The following is a 23,694-nucleotide window of genomic DNA, read 5'->3' as shown; positions in this document are numbered from 1 at the left end:
CGTGACAGACCCAAATGTAGAAAACATGGGCAGATGCACTAATTGAGCTTGTGAACGATCTTGTGTGCATTTATTGGAGCATGGGCGCCCTCTACATGACCCCTAGCACCCAGGGCCACCTGCTGAACATCCATGATGCCTTGTAGGTTGATGTGCAATGATCTTGAGACCATTCTTTCACTATAAAAGGCACCACATTGTGCACAAGTAACTCACACCTCAAACCTGCATTCTAAACCATCTCTGGAGCTCTCAAGCACTCTTCTAACATTCTAAGTCGTGCACCAAGCTTCTGTAAGTATGTCTACCCTTTTGTGGCTTAGTTTTTGCTTAGTTTAGCCTAAAAGTCAATCCGTCGTAATTAACGATTGACTTTGCAATAAATCACGAATGGTCCAGTGGTTTGTCGAATCAAAGATAGTTATATGTTGGTAATCATGTGGGCTTTAAACCCCTAAAAGGGCACCCTCTGATTCCCACTCTAACTAGTCCAAATGTCGAGTCAAACGTGCTTATACAAGCGTTTTTTTATCTTTAATATGAGTATGATATTGCTATATAAAAATAACAAAAAATTTCATTTTTAAAAAAGTCAACAGAAATGTCATTTTGCGATTTCTTGCATAATCTGTAATGTAGATGATATGTAACCTGTTTGAACACTCATAAAACATGATAATAAGTATATAAACTAGTCTAAGCTTGTTTGATCCGACCATTTATTGTTTTGACCCGGTTCGGAGCCGAAAATCGCAAAAGCTTTGACTTTTGCATTGACTTCAGTTCTTACCCGTTAAAGTTTGATATAGATATGCCTTAGGACTCTCTTAGGACCAGGTTACATGATGGTATAACCCTCTGTGACCGGTTCGTTGTTTGTTCGAGTCTTTTACACATTTCCGTAAAATGCTTAAAAGTTGACCGTAACGCCCTTTTTAATTTAAAACGAGAATTTCGGACATGTGAAAGGATCATAACCTTGGTTACTGATTTCTAAGCATGTCCCTAATATTTCATGTCAATCCGAGGTCCAGAATAGGAGTTATGCTAAATAGCGTAAATTGCGAAACTTTAGTAATTAAATAGCGTAATTAGCATAACGCCTGTCTAAACCCGGATTTCGACACCAAACCTTTTACTCACTTATGTAAAATAATATTTTGGGATTTTTAAATATTTTTAATTATTTTTAATCTGCTCATAACCTGCGGTTATGGCAACGGTTCGGTAAATACCGAATATACCCTTTTTGGCCATAACTTGAGTTCTACAAGGTCTTTTGACCCGATTCCAGTTCCTACTGATTTTAAATAATAAATAAAGTATTTTAGACTTTATAAAATGTTCAGGAAACTCAGATTTCCTGTAGAACTCAGAAACCTCTTTTATAATCTTTAAAAAGACTGAAATACCCCTACGGGGCATAATATGAACCTAAACTCGTTACGGGCATTATGGAAGGTATCCTACTGATACCACAACCTTTTTAAAGCATATTGACTTAGGAAAACCATGTAGGACTCTTACGGTTACCCGTTGCGCCTTTTGCGCGCACGGTTCGGCTTATGTAACTAGTTTACATAAATTAGCCGATACGGGTCAAACCATATTGTTTTGACCCCAAAATCCAGAGTGTGATTATTAAACTCATATAAAACAAGTCTTCAAACTTGTTGGGTTCAAATCACATTCCATTCACGGTTTTCGCCTTTCACGCGAATAAACCGTAACTATCCTTTGAAACTGACCGGTCTAAGCTACGACTAATATAAAGACCCGTTAGGATTCTAATAGGTTATTTTAAAACCTTCGTTCTAGAATAGGAGACTAGTAAAAGCTAACTGTGATTTATTCAATTAAGGATTAATACTTGCAAAGGTAAATACTTTTAACTTATTTTCCGTTATACGGGCTTGGGTTACGGTATCTAAAATACCGCTTGGTCGGGCAATTGACCCCAACTCATTAGTAGTTGGGTATTATCAATGTGACCCGTTTAAAAACTTATGTTGTTGGTTTTAAGTCTTTGGGAGCTTAATGACCATGTCCCGGATATCCTTGGCATCATTTTTACGAAATGGCCACTACCTCGACATCCGGGTGTAGGCGTACACCCGACATTATGTCTATAATTAATTAAAGGTATAACTGTTGGTTTACCCGCCACGGCTTTATGCTTTGTGGCGTGTCTATTAACCTTTAACCCGGCACGACCCGGGCGACCGAGCGCATAGCAAACATGTAATTCTTTACAAGATTTAATTATAAATTATCCCAAGTTATAAAGAGTTTGTGCCTTGTGCATTTAAACCAATTTTATTAAACATTTTACAAAAGTGTCAGTTGAATGTATTTACCAGTGTAAACTGACGTATTTTCCCAAAAAGACTAAATGCACGTACTATGCGTAATTGGCTGGGATTTCTCCCAAAAAGACTCACACTTCTCACACATTTAACCTTTTTTTACAATAACCTTACCTGAATTTTATATATATATATATATATATATATATATATATATATATATATATATATATATATATATATATATATATATATATATATATATATATATATATATATATATATACTAGTAGTGAACCCGCGCGATGCGGCGGCGGCAACAATTTACAACATTTTGTTAGTTTATCAATCCTCTCGTGATATTGTTTAGACTCGGCTTGATGCTACAGATCTTCGAAAGCATAATACACAAAAACAGAGGTAATATCTGGTTCACCAAAGTTGTTAAGGTTATGCGTTGTGGTTTAACATAACGCCCCGCCACATCACTTTGACCATAGCCGGCCCTGGAGGTGGGCGAGGAGTCATGTATCAAAGACTTTTGATCACGCATAATCAGCAAATTTGTCTTTGATGGTTGTTAGCTAAGAAAGTTGGATACAGGCATACATGTACTCATGTATTATTTGGCTTCTTCATCTATGTATCAGAGATGAAAATGATATGAGAATTGAGATTATGGACTTAGATACATCATTAACATGTTAAAAGCACCATTGTGATTTTAGAACATATTGTTGTAGTCAACAATGCATGAACGCATTTTAATGACATGTGGTTTTTTAATAGACCATAGTATAGACCCGTGTGATGTGGCGCCGACAATTTACAACACGATACTCATTTTCCGTTAGTTTATTAATCACCTCGCGATATTTTATAGAGTTTGGCTTCGTCCGACGGATCTCTGAAAGCATAATACACGAAAATAGAGGTAATATCTTGGTCAACAAAGTTGTTAAGACTATACGTTGTTGTTTAACATAACGTCCCGTCCCGTCACATCATTCTCACGTACACAATGGACTTTAACTAACCAAGGATATCTCCTCTTTCTCTCTCTCTCTTGTAAATCTCTTTAAATCTTTTTAAATCTCCGAATATTAAGGATCTCTCTCTCGTGAACGTATCCCACACCTCCACTCCATATTTCGGCAACTCCCATCATTCTCTTTCATCCTACATTTGCATCCCTAAGGGTGAAGGGGGCACCCCCCTAATTAGATGAGGGAAAACTTTTTTTAACCCAATCATACGTTGCCATGTCATTTCCCCTCTATAACTTCCCTCTTGTCCAAAAACGTACGGGGTGCACCCTTCTTAGGGGAATTGTTTTTTTATTCAGAAAAAAAATTCATTGGTCCATCAGTTCCCTCTCTCCTCCCTCTCTCCTTCCTTTCTTCGGTGACTCCCCACCGATTTGGGCCCCCGATTTCCCTCCCCTCTTGGTTGGCAGCACCTCACCGCTCGACAACTTTGGTCCCCGAAGGGAGTCACCGAAGGTGCCCCGCATAGCCTAAGGAACCGATGTTCATCCCCTATCTCTCCCTCTTAGTCCTTTTCATCTAGCCTATACACACTTTAGAATAATAAAAACCTAAAAGGTTATGCAATATTTTGTAGAATATTAATTTCTGGATATATATGTAATATATAATACCTTAAAAATGGTAGACTTTTATAATTTATTTTTACTTTGATTAATTTGTGGTGGTTATTCTAGATTTTTAATTAATAATAATGATAACTATTAAATTGCAACCATTTTTGTATACCCTCCTTTAACTTTAGCTTTAATAGAATTGGAAACTTGATTAAATAGTAACAAACTTTTCAAACGATGAACCAATCTTTAAAATTGAGTGATTTTGTACATAAAACGGCAACGGTTAAAATATTCTAATAAACAAATAATAGAACTTGATTAGTAATATCAATATTATTAGGTCTTCTAAGTTTTTGAAATCCAAATAATAACTTACATACATTAAAGAAAAAAGTGACATGTATGTTTTTTTAAAAGACTCGTCAAAGAAAATCCAATTTCTTGGTCAATTTTTTTGCAGACATCGATTGATACAACGATTACGGTCATTTATGATTGAGTTTTGATTTCATATCGTATGTATAATTTACATGATAGTTGTTGAGTGAGATGAAATATGCCTTTTGAGATTTCTCTATGTTTCTCAACATTACCAAAAATGTTACGAACACTTTTAAAAATTTAAAACTAAAAAAGCTTATTTAACGGAGTTGCTAACCTAATCATTCGTTTATGTTATACACTTTCATCTTCTTCTACTCCTATTGTCAGTTCTCTACCAGGCGAGTCGTTGACCAAGAATCAGATTTGAGGTATTGGGACATACTCAAGTTCGTCGGAGTTGCTTTTGTGAGACAATGACTGCTGCCCACGCAAATCGGACACATCTGAGTAGCTTGGTTACCGGAAAACTTGATCAACCGGTTAGATCTGTGCAACGCAGTTACCGGAAAACTCGATCTACTGGTCAGATCTCTCCAGCTTGGTTACAAGAAAACTATCCACACATATCAGAATAGATCTAGTTGGTGGATGTTCTAACATCCCTTTACACTCAAGAAAAAGGAAGAACTCAACTTTAAAACTTTAGAAATAGATTTTGATAATTAAAAGTTATATAACATTATGTAAAATAGTAATTCTGGATATATTTTTGTTTGTAACTTATAGTGCCTATTTTAATGTGTCAGGACCTATTTTTTAAAACAACGAGATCCAACAAAACAAAATTTACGAAACATTTCATAAACTAAAATCATAATACACCACCAGTTATGAAGTTTTTTTTTCTTGGTGAGAGAATGTTTGTGAAGAAAAGGTGAGAGTTTGAATGAGTGAGGTTTGAAGTGCAGGGGAGTTTGCTTATGTAGCTTGTCGGAGGATGTAGTGATTGGTTGATAGTGAGTAATGCGGATCGGCAATTTTGGCCGTTGATTTGAGAGTTGTTTTATGGACGAATGAGATGTGTTTTATGGACAAATGGGATTGTGTGAGGGTTTCTGACAGGTGAAAAGGGTACTTTAGGTGTAGTATACATTGACAACTAAGAACACTTGCTTTTTTTTTGCCTTTCTGGAGGTTATAGTTGCAGAACCACTTTTGGGTAAGGGATGAAGAATACTTCTTTGGGAATTTGGTGTAACATGTTTCTAAGGGATACGCATAGAATGGTTGTACATTAGGCTTAATATCTTATAACTCTTAAGTTTCAACATTCTCTCTCTTATATACATTATATATAGTATAATAGATATATATATATATATATATATATATATATATATATATATATATATATATATATATATATATATATATATATATATATATATATATATATATATATATATATATATATATATATATATATCTGTGTGTGTGTGTGTATGTGTGTAGGGGCCCACTTTAATAATCTTCAGCCAACCAACCCCACCTTCCCACCCCTTCTTCTTTGCAACAACGTCTCGCCACCTCAACTGTATCGCCGATCACCACCTAAAGTTCGACGACACCCAAGGAACACAGGCGAGACCTGCAACCACCCTTCAAAACCCACCCACCTGCAACCACCCGTCACACCCGGCGACACCTGCAACCACCCGTCACACCCGGTGACACCCGCAACCACCCGTCACCACCGTAATCAACCCTCGAGATCAGCACTATCTGGCCGACACTGCCACACCATCGACACCCCGACCCCCCTCTACCCCCAAAATCGCTACATACATCTGGTTCTTCACTACAAGACCAGATTGCAGAGCTGCATCACTCGCATCATATTCATCATCTTCTTTGTTAAGAGGAATTCTAATTAATGAAATCGTCTCACATCATCAACCTATATTTTGCAACGGTGTTCGTTGAACTTGACGGTCCCAGAAAAACTATTTCAGATTAGTTGTTGGTTGCTTGATGATGGTCAGGAACTCGTTTTACCGATGGCTAAAGTGTCGCTGCGAAAGGGTTTTGCAAGATGGTCGAAGTGATTAAGCAAAAATGGTGCAAGATGGAGAAGCACTATCAGAAAAGGTAGTGATTTAGTAATGAAGAAGAACGGGGTGGTCGACTGTTATTTAAAAAAGAAGAAGAACAGGATAGTATAGGGGGTAGGGTGGGGGTGGGCCAGATGGGGTTTGATTTGTTTTATAGTAAGTAAGGGTATTTTTGTCATTTCATATAACAACCCTCCTAAAATATTTCCGACACCCCTGAAATATTTATAACATCCCTATACGCCTTAAAATACACCCCGTATACGAAAACCGGTCCCGAATACCATTAATTTTACAAAAATAAAATAAAAACAAGAAATTAGGGCGCTTGTGGGCCGCGAAGACTTTGTCTTCGGGTTACGCGGGGCGCGACAGCTCAAGACCAGGGCGCACCCCCTACGGCCACGTGTCAGGTGTTGTGTCGAACCTATACTGTTGACTGGACACAACTAGGCCCTACATACCCTACGTCGCGGGCCGCGACAAGGTTGACGATCAGCACTATAAAAAGAAGCCCTCGGCTTCATTTGTCAAATCGTTCAGAATCATAAGCTCTCTCTCAATTTCTTTATAGAATACATAATTCCCGGGCATTATACCCCCCTAATTAACGAAGCTCTGCCTCATTGTAAGTATTTTAACCCTCGGTTACGTATTAGATACGCTGCCCGATTGATCTAGTGCACTGCTCCGTAACGACTGTCGAGGCGCTGCCCGACGTAGTCGTTGGAGTTCTGTCTCGAGGAGGGTATAACTAATGTAAATATTGGGTTATTATACTAATGCGTGTGCATTGTTTAATTAATAGATAATAACCAGGAAATCACAAAGGAAAACCCTAAAGTCGCAATGTGAGTAATCTCCTTTTTGTAAACCATTTTGCAAACTGTTTTTACAAAACCTCAATTGTTTAACCTTATATTTAATAGTTATTGAGTATTTGTATTCTATAATTGTCGTCGGTATGTTGGGGTTTTGTATACAAAATTTGTTACTACACTGTGAGTAGTGACATGACCACAAGTCGGGTTGACAGTAACGTGGGTGGTAATTAAAGTAGAAAAATAGGCAAATGTAATTGCGAGATCGCCCTCAATAACTGTAAACTGATAAAGCCTGTCTTAATTAAATTGGGATTCACTCACCCGTATTTCCCAATGACAAAATGTTTTTAAACGCGTTTCAGGTAACAAAATGTGATAGCCAAATAGAAGCTAGCTGGACAGCACTGAAGGCTTGGAAAAGTGGCTATAAAAGTTACCTAAATAAAGAAGATGTTTTATTCAATAAAATAGGGTTTATCCCTATAAACATGTTGTAATGGAAACTTGGGAATTTCCCATGTATTTAATATTATAAAAATGTGGTATTTTACTCTGATAAAATATTTTCTAACTACGGTCCTGATGTAAATTCCGCTGCCAAAATTGATAACCACCGATACCACTGATACTGGCTCGCGGCCACCCGCCCCCAGGTGATTAGGGGACGGGGGTTGCGACAGAAGGTGATATCAGAGCTACAACCACTGATTTCAGCCACAGAAGTGTTCTGCTGACAACAAAATTTTATTCATTATGTTAGGAAATAATCTACGTGATTACGTGCATATCTGTATATTATTGTTTTGTGTTATTTGACAATTTGTTAGTTTACAGTATGAGTGACCAAGAACCTTCAGACGCTTACCGTTAACTGTCCAACTCACCTAGGGACGAAGGAACTTCTTCCTAGCCTACCCCCTCGGGGTATTCGGCTGACACCGAAAAAGGGATTTTCGTATTCAAAGCATAATCTGAAGAGCCATTCCCTCCCAAGAAGAGAGGATGGTTCAGCAGAGGAGCTCATGAGCGTAGAAAAAGGATGAGAAAACTTCAGCAACAGCGAGCTTTAGTAGCCGCGAATAGAGAGATGAACGCAAAAACTCAGGATATAATCAGTAGATGACTAGCAAACTTCCACATACTAGTAACCACAGCCGCATACCCGAACCTAGAACAACTCATAGCACCACAACCACTACCCTTATTCCCAACACAACCTATGGATATCGAAATCAACCCAGGAGACCAAATTCCAGCACCTGCTTTTGACCCAACTGAAATCCCTAGAGTACCAGCACCCCATCCCCCAGACTATGACCCATGGTTTGACGACCATAGGAGCTACCCAGAACTCCATCCACAAGATGAACCCATGCAAAACCCAAAAGCACCCTACCCAGACCTTGACCCTCTAGACCCCTACTGGGATAATGACCAATATATCAGGGAAATTCTAGAGAACCCGTACCCTTACGAAGAACTAATGCCACAATACCCATACCCGATACCAGCACCTGCACCACCCATGAGCACTGAGAATGTGCAAGAACTCCGCACCTTTGGTGAGGAGATATTAGAAGGAAGTGAAAGGATGAGACAGATAGGGGAAAGACTCGTCTGGAAATATGACGAGCGCAACATGCAATATTGGATGAACCCCTATCAGTAATAGTAATAATAAATAATATATATATATATATATATATATATATATATATATATATATGTGTGTGTGTGTGTGTGTGTAAGTTGAAAAAAAATATGTAATATATAATAATATATAATCAACTAAAATAGATAATCCTTTAGTTATCGATGCATACTAGTATTGTAATTTTCAGTTGTGGTTGTAATAGATATAGATGCATATATATAAAATAGAGTAAAGGTCGCAATGACGACGATTTTGGATCAATGTGTTGTTATTCGCATTAAATATTGTTTCGTGATGTTAATACTTGGTAAATGTTTATAATCCAGATGGACAACGAAGTGAATCAAGAAAACCAGAATAACGATAATAATGGAAACCAAGTAGATAACAGTGCCATCCAACACATAGTGGCACAAGGGATAATAGACGCAATGCCATATATTATCAAAACGGTTAAGGAAGCATAAAATAATAAAATTAATAGTGGAAGTAAACGACCACCTACCAAACCCGATCACAACGTAAACAATGGACCCTTACTTCAAGTGCCCATTCCAAAAAGAAGAAGAACCATGTCTTATGGTTGTCCTTACAAAGAATTCTGGTCTTGTAAACCAATGGAATTCTCGGGCAATGAAGGAGCCATTGAGCTCTACGCTGGATAGAAAAGACTGAGGCAGTCTTGAAAATAAGCAAATGCGCAGAAGAGGATAAGATAATGTTTGCCTCCAACCTGTTTAAGAACTCAGCTTTAGAATGGTGGAACACTATCCTCCAGTCTAGGGGAAGTGACAGAACCTATAATATGGAATGGAACGAGTTTAAGAATATGGTGGATAGGAAATTCTGTCCTCCCAATGAAAAGGAACAGATAGCAAATAAATTCTTAAACCTTAGAATGACTGGAGTAGATAGTAAGGGTTACACTACTACATTCTTTTAATATGCTAGAATATTACCGACCATTGCATCACCAGAACCAGTATTAATCTCTCGTTACATCTGGGGATTAATCAGTGAGATTAGGCATGTAGTCAAGGCAGCTAGACCACAAACTATAGAAGAAGCTGTAGAACTAGAAAATACATTGACTGATGAATTAGGGCGTACGCAAGAAGAGAACCAGATGAGGAACCTAGCTCAAAAGCTTACCCAATAATTCCACTATGGAAATTCCAATCGTGGGAAAAACGTAGGTTCTACCTCTGCACCTTATTATAAAGCCTGCAAGAAGAAGCATTCAGGAAGATGTTCCACCTACTGCAATTTCTGCAAGATACCAGGACACAAGGAAGAAGATTGTAGGAAGAAACCCAGTAATGGAGTGTGCTTCAACTGTGGAGAAAAAGGGCATATCAAGCCGAACTGTCCAAAACTAGCTCCAGCCATGAACAACAAGACTACTAAGAATGCTAGAGCATTTGTTCTGACTGCAGAAGAAGCCAAGATGATCCCGGACGTGATTGCCGGTACGCTTTTAGTTAATGATGTTTTTGCTAAAGTATTATTTGACTCTGGTGCAAACCAAAGTTTTATTAATACTTCGTTTTGCAAACTTCTCAATCAACCATTAACTAAACTCTCACAAGAATGTCTAGTAGAAACAGCAAATGGGGAAACCATTAAGATTACCGAAATCTTGCAAGGAGCAAGAATAGAATTTTCAAATCAAAGGTTTGTTGCAAATCTTTGTCCAATGAATCTGGCAGGATTTGATGTTGTATTAGGAATGGATTGGTTAGTAGCCAGTAAAGCTAGTATTTTATGTGATCAAAAGTCAATCCAAGTAAAATCACCAAACGTGAAAAGATCACAATTAAAGGAGATAAGCCATCTAAGTCCACAAATGTAACAACCACCTAATTACTACTCGACTTTAATAATAAATCATAAGATTTTATATAAAGAGTGTCTTAATTAAAACGTAAGTTACCAAAACAAAGTTCTAAAGTAACCATATACTAGTCAACTACCGACTAGCTTAAACATTCATGACATGATTAGCAAATTGTTTACATCCAAAAACATTGTCTAATAAAGTTACGATAACGCGGAAGCTTCAAGGGTTGTGTTCGGTTCTTCAAAACTTGCTTGATCGCCATCCGTAAAGTCCCCATTATCACCTAATGTCAAAACCATTCAAAATGTTAGTGTTGACATTGAATTAGATCATATAAACAAGTTCTAGCATCAAATCTTGAAAAATAAAATAAAAATTTAAAAGTTGTCCTGTCGCGTGTCGCGAAGGACCTTCGCGTGGCGCGGGTGCCCCCGCGTGTCGCGCCAATTTCCTATGTTCCCCTCGCGTGGCGCGGGGGAATACGTTTTCCAGCAGGTCTAGAAACTGGACTTGCATATTTGCCCAGTTCCGGAAATTCACAAAATCCAACTTTAAATACTCATAACTTTTCGCTCGGTTGTCCATTTTAGGTGATTCTTTTTCCTATACGTCTGTAAGTTCATTACCGACGTGCCTATTACAATTATCATACCAAAAATTTTATTTAAGGGTCGAACGACTAAAAAAAATCACTATGCATTTATTCGACCCACTCTAACTACACCCATTTTACTAGCGTTTCACTAGTAAGCCTATGGCGCCTTATACCCATCATCCGGGACTTATCATCACCTGCATTTCCTTACCAATCCCATGGTTTAATGATCTTGTGAATGTTATCACCATGGCTAACTATTAAAACACTTATACTACAATTTACACTATTATTCGACCCGTTGGCTCATCTTATGGAATCCTCCAATATGATGACTACCAAACGGTTTCTTGCTAACTCTAATCCAATGAATTTAAGTAACGATCATGGTCGCTATAATCAACGCAACTTTTATTTTACAATGCGACTATACATAATTTAACAACAATTCACTTAATGTAACGAGTTAAGTTACATACCTTTAGAGCACGCCCTTCAAACGCAAATCGCCACCGGCTTGTCCACTCGACGTTCCGGTATCTTTTCCTATAGAGTTCAATCATGACGCGGTTAGAACTCTTTTCAATCATATATCACATAATTCGCCCAAACATCACAATTATGTGTTTTTAACTTTAAATTTCAGTTTCGAGCCTTCTTTGAGGCATTTTTACAAACACTTAAAGGGCGGAATTTTATATCTTTTATATTGTAGTTCATGGCTTGTCACTTAGCCTCAATTAACATTAATTGAGTTATCATATAGAGAATTAAACATCAAAATTTTCAGAAATCAGTTTCTATGAATCAAATTACACTAGAATAGCCTTCTAAACCCTAGTGTTCATCAATTTCTCACAAAACCCATGAATCACCTTCAATGTGTTCATTAAACTTTCAGAAATTAGACATGATTTCACTTATTGTTGTCTAGGGTTTACTCCTAGACACTATTTCATCCATATTCTATTCATTTAACAATCATGCATCAACAGATTTCAATTTCCCTAGATTCATGAGAATTTCAAGTAGAGATTTCTTCTCAAATTTTACATACCTTATGACCCCCTTGCAATGGAGATCACTAATCTTAGCTCGGATTTCGTTTTGGATCAGATTTGAACCTTCAATTTATGAGTTTTGTGGAAGTTAGGGTTTTGAAGAACCCTTGTCGTCCCCCCTCTTGTCTGGTTCGATCTCAGCACACACAAGTGTGTTTGGGTTTTAATTTTTTTTTGTTTTATTAATATTAGTTTCAATTTAAACACTTTTGGCCCCTCAACTTTCGTTTTTATTTTGTTTTAACTCCTTAACTACTCATAGGTCATCATCTAACTAGGTTAGTGTCATTCCTAGTTAGTTTGTTTCACTTATTTATTTACAACGTATTTGTAATATAAGAATTTCTATTTTCGGGGTGTTACAAGTCCACCCCCCTTAAAAGGGTTTCGTCCCCGAAACCAGAGTACGTACCGAATAGTGTAGGGTAGAGACGTCGCATCTCCTCTTCGGACTCCCATGTAGTGTCTGAACCTTTCCTATGCTCCCATTTGATCTTAACTTGATCAATTCTCTTATTTCGCAAGTGCTTAACCTTTCGATCTAGGATCTCTAATGGCCTTACAGCATAATTCAGGCTATTATCCACCTCGATATCATCGTAATGGATATAAGCTGTTTCCTCTGCTAAACATTTTCGCAACTGTGACATGTGGAATGTGCCATGTATTCCACTCAACTCTTCCGGTAGCTCGAGGCGATAAGCCACCTTGCCAACCCGTTCGATGATTTTAAATGGCCCGATAAACCTCGGGCTTAGTTTCCCTCTTTTTCTGAATCTGATAACGCCCTTCCATGGGGAAACTTTTAACAAAACCATGTCGCCTATCTGAAATTCAATTGGTCTTCGTCTTTTGTCGGCATAAGACTTTTGCCTATCTTGGGCTGCTTTCAAATGGGCTCGTACCACTTCAATTTTCTCATTAGTGGCCTGAATTATGTCTTTATGTGCCAACTCACGCGGACCCACTTCACCCCAACACACTGGAGTTCTGCATTTTCTACCATATAGCATCTCGTAAGGTGTCATGCCGATACTCGAATGGTAACTATTGTTATACGAAAATTCGGCCAAAGGTAGATAAACATCCCAACTTCCACCGAATTTGATGATACATGCCCGTAACATATCCTCTAGCGTCTATATTGTTCTTTCACTCTGCCCGTCCGTCTGAGGATGGTAGGCGGTGCTAATGAAGAGTTTCGTTCCCATTTGTTCTTGAAAATCTCGCCAAAAATTTGAAGTAAACCGGGTATCTCTATCCGACACAATGGATACCGGTACTCCGTGACGTACCACTATTTCGTTTGTATATACCTCGGACATCTTTTTCGAAGTATATGTTTCGCGTATAGGAATAAAATGTGCACTCTTCGTCAATATATCCACAATCACCCATATAGCATCGAATCCCCGAATCGTTTTAGGTAGTTTGGTCAATAGGTCCATAGTGATATGTTCCCATTTCCAAACCGGGATCTCCAAAGGTTGCAGTTTTCCATATGGTTTCTGGTGTTCTGCCTTGACTTGTAAGCAAGTCAAGCACTTCTCCACGTATTTTACCACATCCCTCTTCATTCCGGGCCACCAATAGTTTTGCTTCAGATCATTGTACATCTTGGTCGCACCCGGATGAATAGAATATCGGGATTTATGAGCTTCATCAAGTAGAAGCGTCTTCACCCCACAAGAATTTGGAACCCATATTCTTCCGGATCGAGTCTTCAACCCGTTCTTTCCATCCGACAAATCTTTTAACTGGCCGATTATTCTTTCCTTCTTCCACTTCTCCTCTTTCACTGCTTCTACCTGCGCTTCTCGGATACGCTCAAGTATACCCGTGGTCACCACAAGCTGCATCGACCTTACTCATATTGGGACATAGTCCGCTTTTCTGCTCAGAGCATCCGCCACATTATTTGCCTTTCCAGGATGATAGTGTATTTCACAGTCGAAATCCTTCACCGTTTCTAACCATCGCCTCTGTCGCATATTTAACTCCTTCTGATCGAAGAAGTACTTTAAGCTCTTGTGATCGGTGAATATGGTGCAATTTACCCCATATAAATAGTCCTCCATATTTTTAACGCAAACACCACCGCAGCCAATTCGAGATCATGCGTGGGATATTTCTTTTCATGTATTTTCAATTGCCTCGAGGCATAAGCTATAACTTTGCCTCGTTGCATCAAAACATATTCGAGCCCCGATAGTGAGGCATCCGAATACACCACCAAGTCTTCGACCCCGTCCGACAATGTTAATACCGGAGCTTGAGTTAACTTCTCTTTTAGAGCTTGGAACGCTCTTTCTTGTTCGACACGCCAAATAAATTTCTCCTCTTTCCGAGTTAACTTAGTTAACGGCGATGCAATCTTGGAGAAGTCCTAAATAAATCTCTTGTAATATCCCGCAAGCCCTAAGAAACTTCTAATTTCCGAGGGGTTCTTCGGGGGATTTCACTTTGACACAGCCTCAATCTTTGACGGGTCTACCAATATTCCATCGGCACTTATGATGTGGCCGAGGAATTGCACCTCTCGTAACTAAAAGGCACACTTAGAGAATTTCGCATACAACCTTTCTCGTCTGAGTGTCTCTAACACCTCTTGTAAGTGGTGTGCATGTTCTGCTTCACTTTTCGAGTACACCAGAATATCATCGATAAATACGATTACCGATTTATCCAACATTGGCTTGAAAACCCGGTTCATGAGGTCCATGAAAGCCGCGAGTGCATTTGTCAGCCCGAATGACATCACGAGGAACTCGTAATGTCCGTATCGCGTGCGGAAAGCCGTCTTCGGCACATCTTCCTCCTTGACCTTTAGTTGGTGATACCCTGATCTAAGGTCAATTTTTGAAAACCAGTTCGCACCTTGTAATTGGTCGAATAGATCGTCTATTCTTGGAAGCGGGTATTGATTCTTTACCGTGAGTTTGTTTAACTCCCGGTAATCGATACACATACGCATGCTTCCGTCCTTCTTTTTCACGAATAGCACCGGTGCGCCCCAAGGAGACACACTCGGCCTGATGAATCCTTTATCCAGCAGGTCTTGAATTTGTGACATCAATTCTTGTAATTCCGACGGCGCGAGTTGGTACGGTGCTTTAGCTACGGGTTTCGCGCCCGGAATCAATTCGATTCCGAACTCTACTTCTCGTTCGGGCGGTATCCCCGGTAAATCTTTCGGAAATACATCTTCGAAGTCTCGTACTACCGGTACGTCTCCAATCTTCAGTGATTCTTTCTCGGGCTCATTCGCATATATCATAAACGCCTTACATCCTTGCTTCATAAGCTTGTGAGCTTTCAACATCGAGCATATTATGGGGTTACCTCCTTTTTCGCCATAGATAGTGACGTGTTTTCCGCTCGGAGATGTTAGCTTTATCTCCTTACGGAAACACACAACCTTTGCGTGGTGCTGAGATAGCCAATCCATCCCAACAACTACTTGAAACTCCCCCATTGAAATCGGGATTAGGTCTATCAAGTATTCTTCATCATAGATGCTTAATTTGCAGCCTTGACAAATATCATAAACTATAAATCTTTTGTTGTACCCTATTTCAACTTCTAAGGGCACAGATAATTTCGTCAATACAAATGAAGGATGTCGAATAAATCCATGTGAAATGAAGGATTTATTCGAACCCGTGTCAAACAATACACGTGCAGGAATTGAGTTTATTGTGAATGTACCTGAGACACATCCGGTTCTGTTTTCGCTTCAGCCGCGGTAAGTTGGAAGGACCTAGCCTTCGCCTTTGGAGCTTCTGCTGGAGATTCTTTAACGTCTCTCCTTCCAACTAAGTCTGGGCATTCAGACTTTTTGTGGCCGGGCTGATAACATTTATAGCAAACGGAAACCTTTCCCGGACATGATGACGCGGTGTGTCCCGTCTTCCCACATATATGACACGACTTGTCTTTGAAGCGACACTCACCCTTGTGCCCCTTTCCACACACCTTGCAACTCGGCGACCCGCCTTTCACATCCGCCTTCTTTCCCGATTCAACAGTTCGAGCTTTCTTTGTAGGGCTTGGGTTCACATCTTGTGCCCTTCGCTCGCCCCTCTCAATTTGTTTCTTCAATTCAATTTCCCGCTCCCGGGCGGTGTTGATAATTTCCATGAGGGTTTCATACTTTGAGGGAGTCATGAACTCCCGGTATTCAGCACTCAGCATGTTGTAATAGTAGTATATCTTCTGCTCTTCCGTGGTGACCAACTCGTCACAGAATCTCAGCTTATCCATAAAGGTACCCGTGATCTTATTGATTGTTTCACCCTTTTGTCTTAGCTGAATGAATTCTTCCTTGATCTTGTTAATAACCGCTTTGGGACTATGGTGTTTAAGGAACGACACCTTAAACTCATCCCAAGTCATAACCCTCACCGCTTCGGCTCCTATTTCCTTCTTTTTGTTGTCCCACCAATCTTTGGCTTGACCCCTCAACTGACCCGTTTCGTAAGCAACAAAGTCACTTACGTCACAATGGGTCCTTTCAAACACTCCTTCAACATCGCTTAACCATCTTTGGCATATTATCGGGTCGACCTCCCCGTTGTAGATTGGCGGTTTACACGCCATGAACTCTTTGTACGAACATCCTTTACGTTCTCCCGATTTCTCTTTCATAAGGTTGACACTATCTTCCAACCTTTTGACTCGTTCTTCGACTAGTGACAACACCGTGTTTTGAATTTTGTCTATAAACCCGGATAGACTACCTTCAATTGCCTTCCCCACTTCTTCGGCAATTATTTCTTTCATTTGTTCGGTGCTTGTCGGCACCAGATCATCATCGTTTCTTTCCGACATCTTGAAACTGAAATGTTTATATTAAACGTTAAACATTTCATTTATAACATAGCTTTATTTGCTTTGGTTTAGCCAAGTTCATAACTTGCTTAAACCGTTCACTTTTTGGTGCACTTTCCGGGTTTTAGTGAGTTAACACGCTCTTCCCATGAACATTAATTCACATCTCATTTCTTACATAAGATAAAATCTATTAAAATGATAAATTAATTCTTACCGGACGATCGATCAAGCTTGAACCGAACACTTTGTTGACAACCTTAAGCTCTGATTACTAACTTGTAACAACCACCTAATTACTACTCGACTTTAATAATAAATCATAAGATTTTATATAAAGAGTGTCTTAATTAAAACATAAGTTACCAAAACAAAGTTCTAAAGTAACCATATACTAGTCAACTACCGACAAGCTTAAACATTCATGACATGATTAGCAAATTGTTTACATCCAAAAACATTGTCTAATAAAGTTATGATAACGCGGAAGCTTCAAGGGTTGTGTTCGGTTCTTCAAAACTTGCTTGATCGCCATCCGTAAAGTCCCCATTATCACCTAAAGTCAAAACCATTCAAAATGTTAGTTTTGGCATTGAATTAGATCATATAAACAAGTTCTAGCATCAAATCTTGAAAAATAAAATAAAAATTTAAAAGTTGTCCTGTCGCGTGTCGCGAAGGACCTTCGCGTGGCGCGGGTGCCCCCGCGTGTCGCGCCAATTTCCTATGTTCTCCTCGCGTGGCGCGGGGGAATATGTTCCCAGTTCTGGAAATTCACCAAATCTAACTTTAAATACTCATAACTTTTCGCTCGGTTGTCCGTTTTAGGTGATTCTTTTTCCTATACGTCTGTAAATTCATTACCGACGTGCCTATTACAATTATCATACCAAAAATTTTATTTACGGGTCGAACGACTAAAAAAATCACTATGCATTTATTCGACCCACTCTAACTACACCCATTTTACTATCGTTTCACTAGTAAGCCTATGGCGCCTTATACCCATCATCCGGCACTTATCATCACATGCATTTCCTTACCAATCCCGTGGTTTAATGCTTTTGTGAATGTTATCATCATGGCTAACTATTAAAACACTTATACTACAATTTACACTATTATTCGACCCTTTGGCTCATCTTATGGAATCCTCCAATATGATGACTACCAAACGGTTTCTTGCTAACTCTAATCCTATGAATTTAAGTAACGATCATGGTCACTATAATCAATGCAACTTTTATTTTACAATGCGACTATACATAATTTAACAACAATTCACTTAATGTAACGAGTTAAGTTACATACCTTTAGAGCACGCCCTTCAAACGCAAATCGCCACCGGCTTGTCCACTCGACGTTCCGGTATCTTTTCCTATAGAGTTCAATCATGACGTGGTTATAACTCTTTTCAATCATATATCGCATAATTCTCCCAAACATCACAATTATGCGTTTTTAACTTTAAATTTCAGTTTCGAGCCTTCTTTGAGGCATTTTTACAAACACTTAAAGGGCGGAATTTTATATCTTTTATATTCTAGTTCATGGCTTGTCACTTATCCTCAATTAACATTAATTGAGTTATCATATATAGAATTAAACATCAAATATTTTAGATTTCAGTTTCTATGAATCAAATTACACTAGAATAGCCTTCTAAACCCTAGTGTTCATCAATTTCTCACAAAACCCATGAATCACCTTCATTGTGTTCATGAAATTTTCATAAATTAGACATGATTTCACTTATTGTTGTCTAGGTTTTACTCCTAGACACTATATCATCCTTATTCTATTCATTTAACAATCATGCATTAACAGATTTCAATTTCCCTAGATTCATGAGAATTTCAAGTAAAGATTTCTTATCAAACTTTACATACCTTATGACCCCCTTGCAATGGAGATCACTAATCTTAGCTCGGATTTCGTTTTGGATCAGACTTGAACCTTCAATTTATGAGTTTTGTGGAAGTTAGGGTTTTGAAGAACCCTGGTCGCCCCCCCCTCTTGTCTGGTTCGATCTCAGCACACACAAGTGTGTTTGGGTTTTAATTTTTTTTTGTTTTCTTAATATTTTGTTACCATATTGTTCGTCCACGAGAACTGTTTGTGTATGCATTCTTTTGGTAGTTAACAACACTATAATAGGATGGCTGTGACACACACCGATAGATAATATCTGATTGTCTTAGTTTTTTTTTCTGACTGTTTCAGTTATGTTTCAATAAATAATATCTGATTGAGAAGCACTAAATTAACAATGGTCCTCCAATTCCAGATCAATAATGTAAGGAGAAGCGTTGAGATAACGGACATCCATCAAGCTCAAAAAGAAAACTTGTGTTTCCCATAGTCACAAACGATTGCGGTTTGTATTTCGCATAGCCACCGTTTCCGTAGTAAAAAACGGTTGCGGTTTGCACATTCAATCTTCAATACTTCATTAAAATACCACTAGTAGAAGAACCCGACTCGTCTTCATGTTACGGAGAATGTTCTCGAAATTGAAGGAAAAAGGAGTAAAAAAGATGAATTAAGGCATGCATTGTTTAAATCTGAATCAGTTGTTAGGGTTTCGTTTCTTCATGCTCCAACTAAACCCTTGAATCCCAATGCTTCTCTAAAAATATTCATTGCACATTCAATATTCACAGTTGCATTTGGAACAAGAAGTCCAACAATCCGTTTATTATCTGTTGTTGTCTAAACAATATGAAAGCACGCAACGAATTTGACAACTGTTGCGGTTTGCAGATTCAACGGTTCTCCAATCTTTGTTGTGTACTGATTATTGAAAAGATTTGTTGAAATCAAAGAAAAGAGTAAAAAAGATGAATTGAGGCGTAGCCCATAAACATCTGTTTGCAAAAAAAGACCAATTTCAAGAATACTATACCCAAACAATCAAAATGAGGAGCTTAATAATCATACAAGTATACTTTATTTTTATTTATTAGTATAAAAATGAAACAACTGTTCAGTTTATATTGAAGATCAAATCAACGAAGGGATTTGATAAATATTGTTACATATAAAGACTGTTGAGAGAGAATCGTTTTCTACTTTGTTATTATTTTAATAGTGCAACATTGATGATTACCAATGGATGATTAGTCTGATGCTACTTTTCACAATGCAACTTAAGAATATTAATGTTTTTATCATGGTTATAAGTTCTTAAACATGTATCTATTAGGTTACTTATTTTTTGATTTCACCTTTTAATCATAATGGAAATGATAATAAAAATTTATTTTATTTATTTATGCATTTGCATTTTTTCATTGTATCTTGGAGTTTATTTTGTTTTATGTTTGTTGTTTAACCATAATGTATTTATATTTTCAGAACAATTCTTATTTACCGATAATGTGGCGCTTTACAATATCTTAATACTATTTATACAGCATCGTCCTATGTTAAAACATTATGGCGTCTTTATACCACGTTATTTGATAACATATTTACCCAGAAGCTATTCATGTACCATATTAATTTTATATTATCCTTATGTATATTTTGTTTTCATCATGTCTTCAAATTGAACTCCGCAAATGACCTCATGATGTCTTTAAAACATGCACTGTTGTTTGATAATTTATGCTGATAAGTCGGTTCTTTTAGTTCTGAATTTTAAAGTATTACCATGAAGTCTTCTTATTCATCTGTCAAATATATAGAATATCGACTTATGCATTCTTTTGTATTATTTGTATTACTTCGATATACTATTATTGACAACTCTGGTATTCACGCTTTTATTTACAACTGCTTTACTTTTTATGTTGAAACAATTAACTTTATATGATCATAGTTACAAAATTGGGATTTAAAAATGTGCTTGCTGAATGAAGCTTATGGGAATACATTCCATGTGCATTTTACAGCATTGTAATGGAAGCTCGAAAAAAGTCTGTAAATGCATATGTGAAATCAATAGACATAATTTGCTTGATCCTCAATTGCAATAACTAAGTAAGTTGGATCCACTTTTGATACTCTTAGTTTTTTTATTATATATATATATATTGAACGGCAAAAGTCTATGATTATAGAACACGGGCCAGCAAGCTGTAAAACCCAATTACAATTACAAGCGAAAACAAAAACATACCAACATAACAATTTATTTTATGATATCTCTCACATTAAAGTCCCTCCATCTCTCCCAAACAAAATCTTTAATCTTTGATCTTTCTTTAATCCATATAAAAGAGCTTTCCTTTATATTTTCCATTGTATTTGTTACCGATATCTTGCAATTGTCAAATTCAGCCGAGTTCCTTGACTTCCGGATGTACCATATCGTTGTCATTATGATAGCCTTTATTAATAACTTCCAATTCTTTGATCCTTCAAGCCCTTCCACGCGTCGCATAATTTCTCCACAGTTCTCTATTTTACCCATATCCGGAAGCTTTAACCATATCCACACGTTCCACCATGTCGCGCGATCCATTAGGCATTTAAATTACATGTGTTCAACTGTTTCTTCTTCAGTCTCACACCTCGAACAATTTTGACTACCTAATACTATACCTCTGCGAACTAGCTCGGTTTTAGCCGGAATTCGATTTTTTGCAGCCCTCCATACAAAAAGATTGACTTTTGGCAGAATTCATTTCTTCCAATATCCCCACTCCACATCGCCAGGCTCTGCTTCTTGCTTGTTTATTTCACCTCTTAACATTGCAACCGTAATTGACTCATTCTCTTTTGATTTACATCTCCACACGTCCTTATTTTCACTAGTGTAGTATCCATTTAGTATGCCCAACAACTCTATGTATTGAGCCGACTGTTGTGCATTTTTCGGCCCACGAACCCATACCCAAGACCAAACGTGCCTTCCCCAATTTTCTTTGCGCAGCTGTGTACCTGTACATTCTTTTCTTTTGCCAAATTGAAAATAGCAAGGAATCTATCCTTTAGATTTGATCCACCAGCCCATATATCAATCCAAAATTTCGTTTTCTTCCCATTCCCCAATTTTACAAACAGGTTTTTACATAAAGATATGTTTAAATTTGTAAATTCGTTTTCCACCCCAACAATATCTTTCCATGTACCGCTTAATTTGTTTTTTGAAGGAATAAAAAAGACTGACCTTTTCTTCGTATGAATTGCTTCAATCATTTTAATCCAAAGAGCCTGCGGATTTTCTTTATACTTAAACCACCACTTCGCTAGGAAAGCGAGATTTGCACTCCTTATGTCCCCTACCCCTAAACCTCCACACCCCTTTGATTTTATTATGTTATCCCATGCAACCCATCTCATTTTGCACTTCCCATTTATTTTATCCCAAACAAAATCCCTCCTAATTGCTTCTAACTCCTTTACCACTTTTTTAGGGGCAAGAAATAATGATAAGTAATAGTTTGGTAATGCTCCAAGAACCGCTTTTGCTAAAACAATTCTACCCGCCATCGATAAAAATTTCACTTTCCAAGATGACAGCTTGGAATTAAATTTATCAATTATGGGTTTCCAGTGTTTTACTTTTTCCATGTTTGCCCCAATCGGAATCCCCAAAAAACCAAATGGAAATTTTTCTTCTTTGCAATTTAATCCATTCGCCATTTCCTCCACTGTTTTATTACAAACCCACCCCCAATAGGTTACATTTATTCAAATTAACCTTTAAGCCTGACACTAAATAAAAACATCTTAAAATCCGATTTAAGTTTTTAATGTTTCTATCCGACCATTCCCCAAGAAATATTGCATCATCCGCATAACAAAGATGTGAGATTATCGGTCCCCCATTTGTCACCGAGACGCCTTTGAATAACCCTATTTTAATTGCCCTTTTTATTATAACATCCAGAGCCTCTAAAGCTAGGATGAAGAGAAAAGTTGATAAAGGGTCCCCTTGTCTTAACCCGTGAGATAGGTTAAATTCCTCCGTAGGCGACCCATTTACCAACACGGAGGCTCTATTTGAACCCAGACTCGCCCCTATCCATTTTCTCCCTTGAATAATTGGTTGTATTTAATATATGTTTTAACTTAAATTAACATAAATATGGACATGTAAACTGATTGACCGTAATTATAGAAAATGCTATTTTTTGACATATTTCCATGTTTATTTACTTTCATGATTGATTTATATTTAATGGAAATTAAATTTTAGATCTTGTAATTTTGTATAAGATACAATGTTTCCTTAATTAACAGTACCTAGCTAATTATAAATATTCTTTAAATATTTCATACTTCTTACATTCTTCTCTAATTAGAAAATACTCTATCAATTACCATAAACCAAGGTAAGTCCCTACATTGACTGTTCTATATTTTGATGTTTTTGATCCAAATGTATAGCATATTGATTATTTAGTACAATGTGTTAGTATACATTGTTGTGTTTTTATTTTACTAATCTTACATTTGAATTATATGCAGAAATGGAACAGCCTACAATCACCCTGTTGAACAATTTGGACCTCAACGTTGATAACTACACCATCAGCATTCACATTGTTTGTTTGTGGACAAGAGCTGATTTCAATAACGCTAGAAAGGTTT

Source organism: Helianthus annuus, chromosome 14 (genome assembly GCF_002127325.2).
Source record: "Helianthus annuus cultivar XRQ/B chromosome 14, HanXRQr2.0-SUNRISE, whole genome shotgun sequence".
In the NCBI taxonomy this organism is placed as follows: domain Eukaryota; kingdom Viridiplantae; phylum Streptophyta; class Magnoliopsida; order Asterales; family Asteraceae; genus Helianthus; species Helianthus annuus.
The sequence above is the reverse complement of the archived record's forward strand: the minus strand, read 5'-3'. Positions refer to the sequence as shown.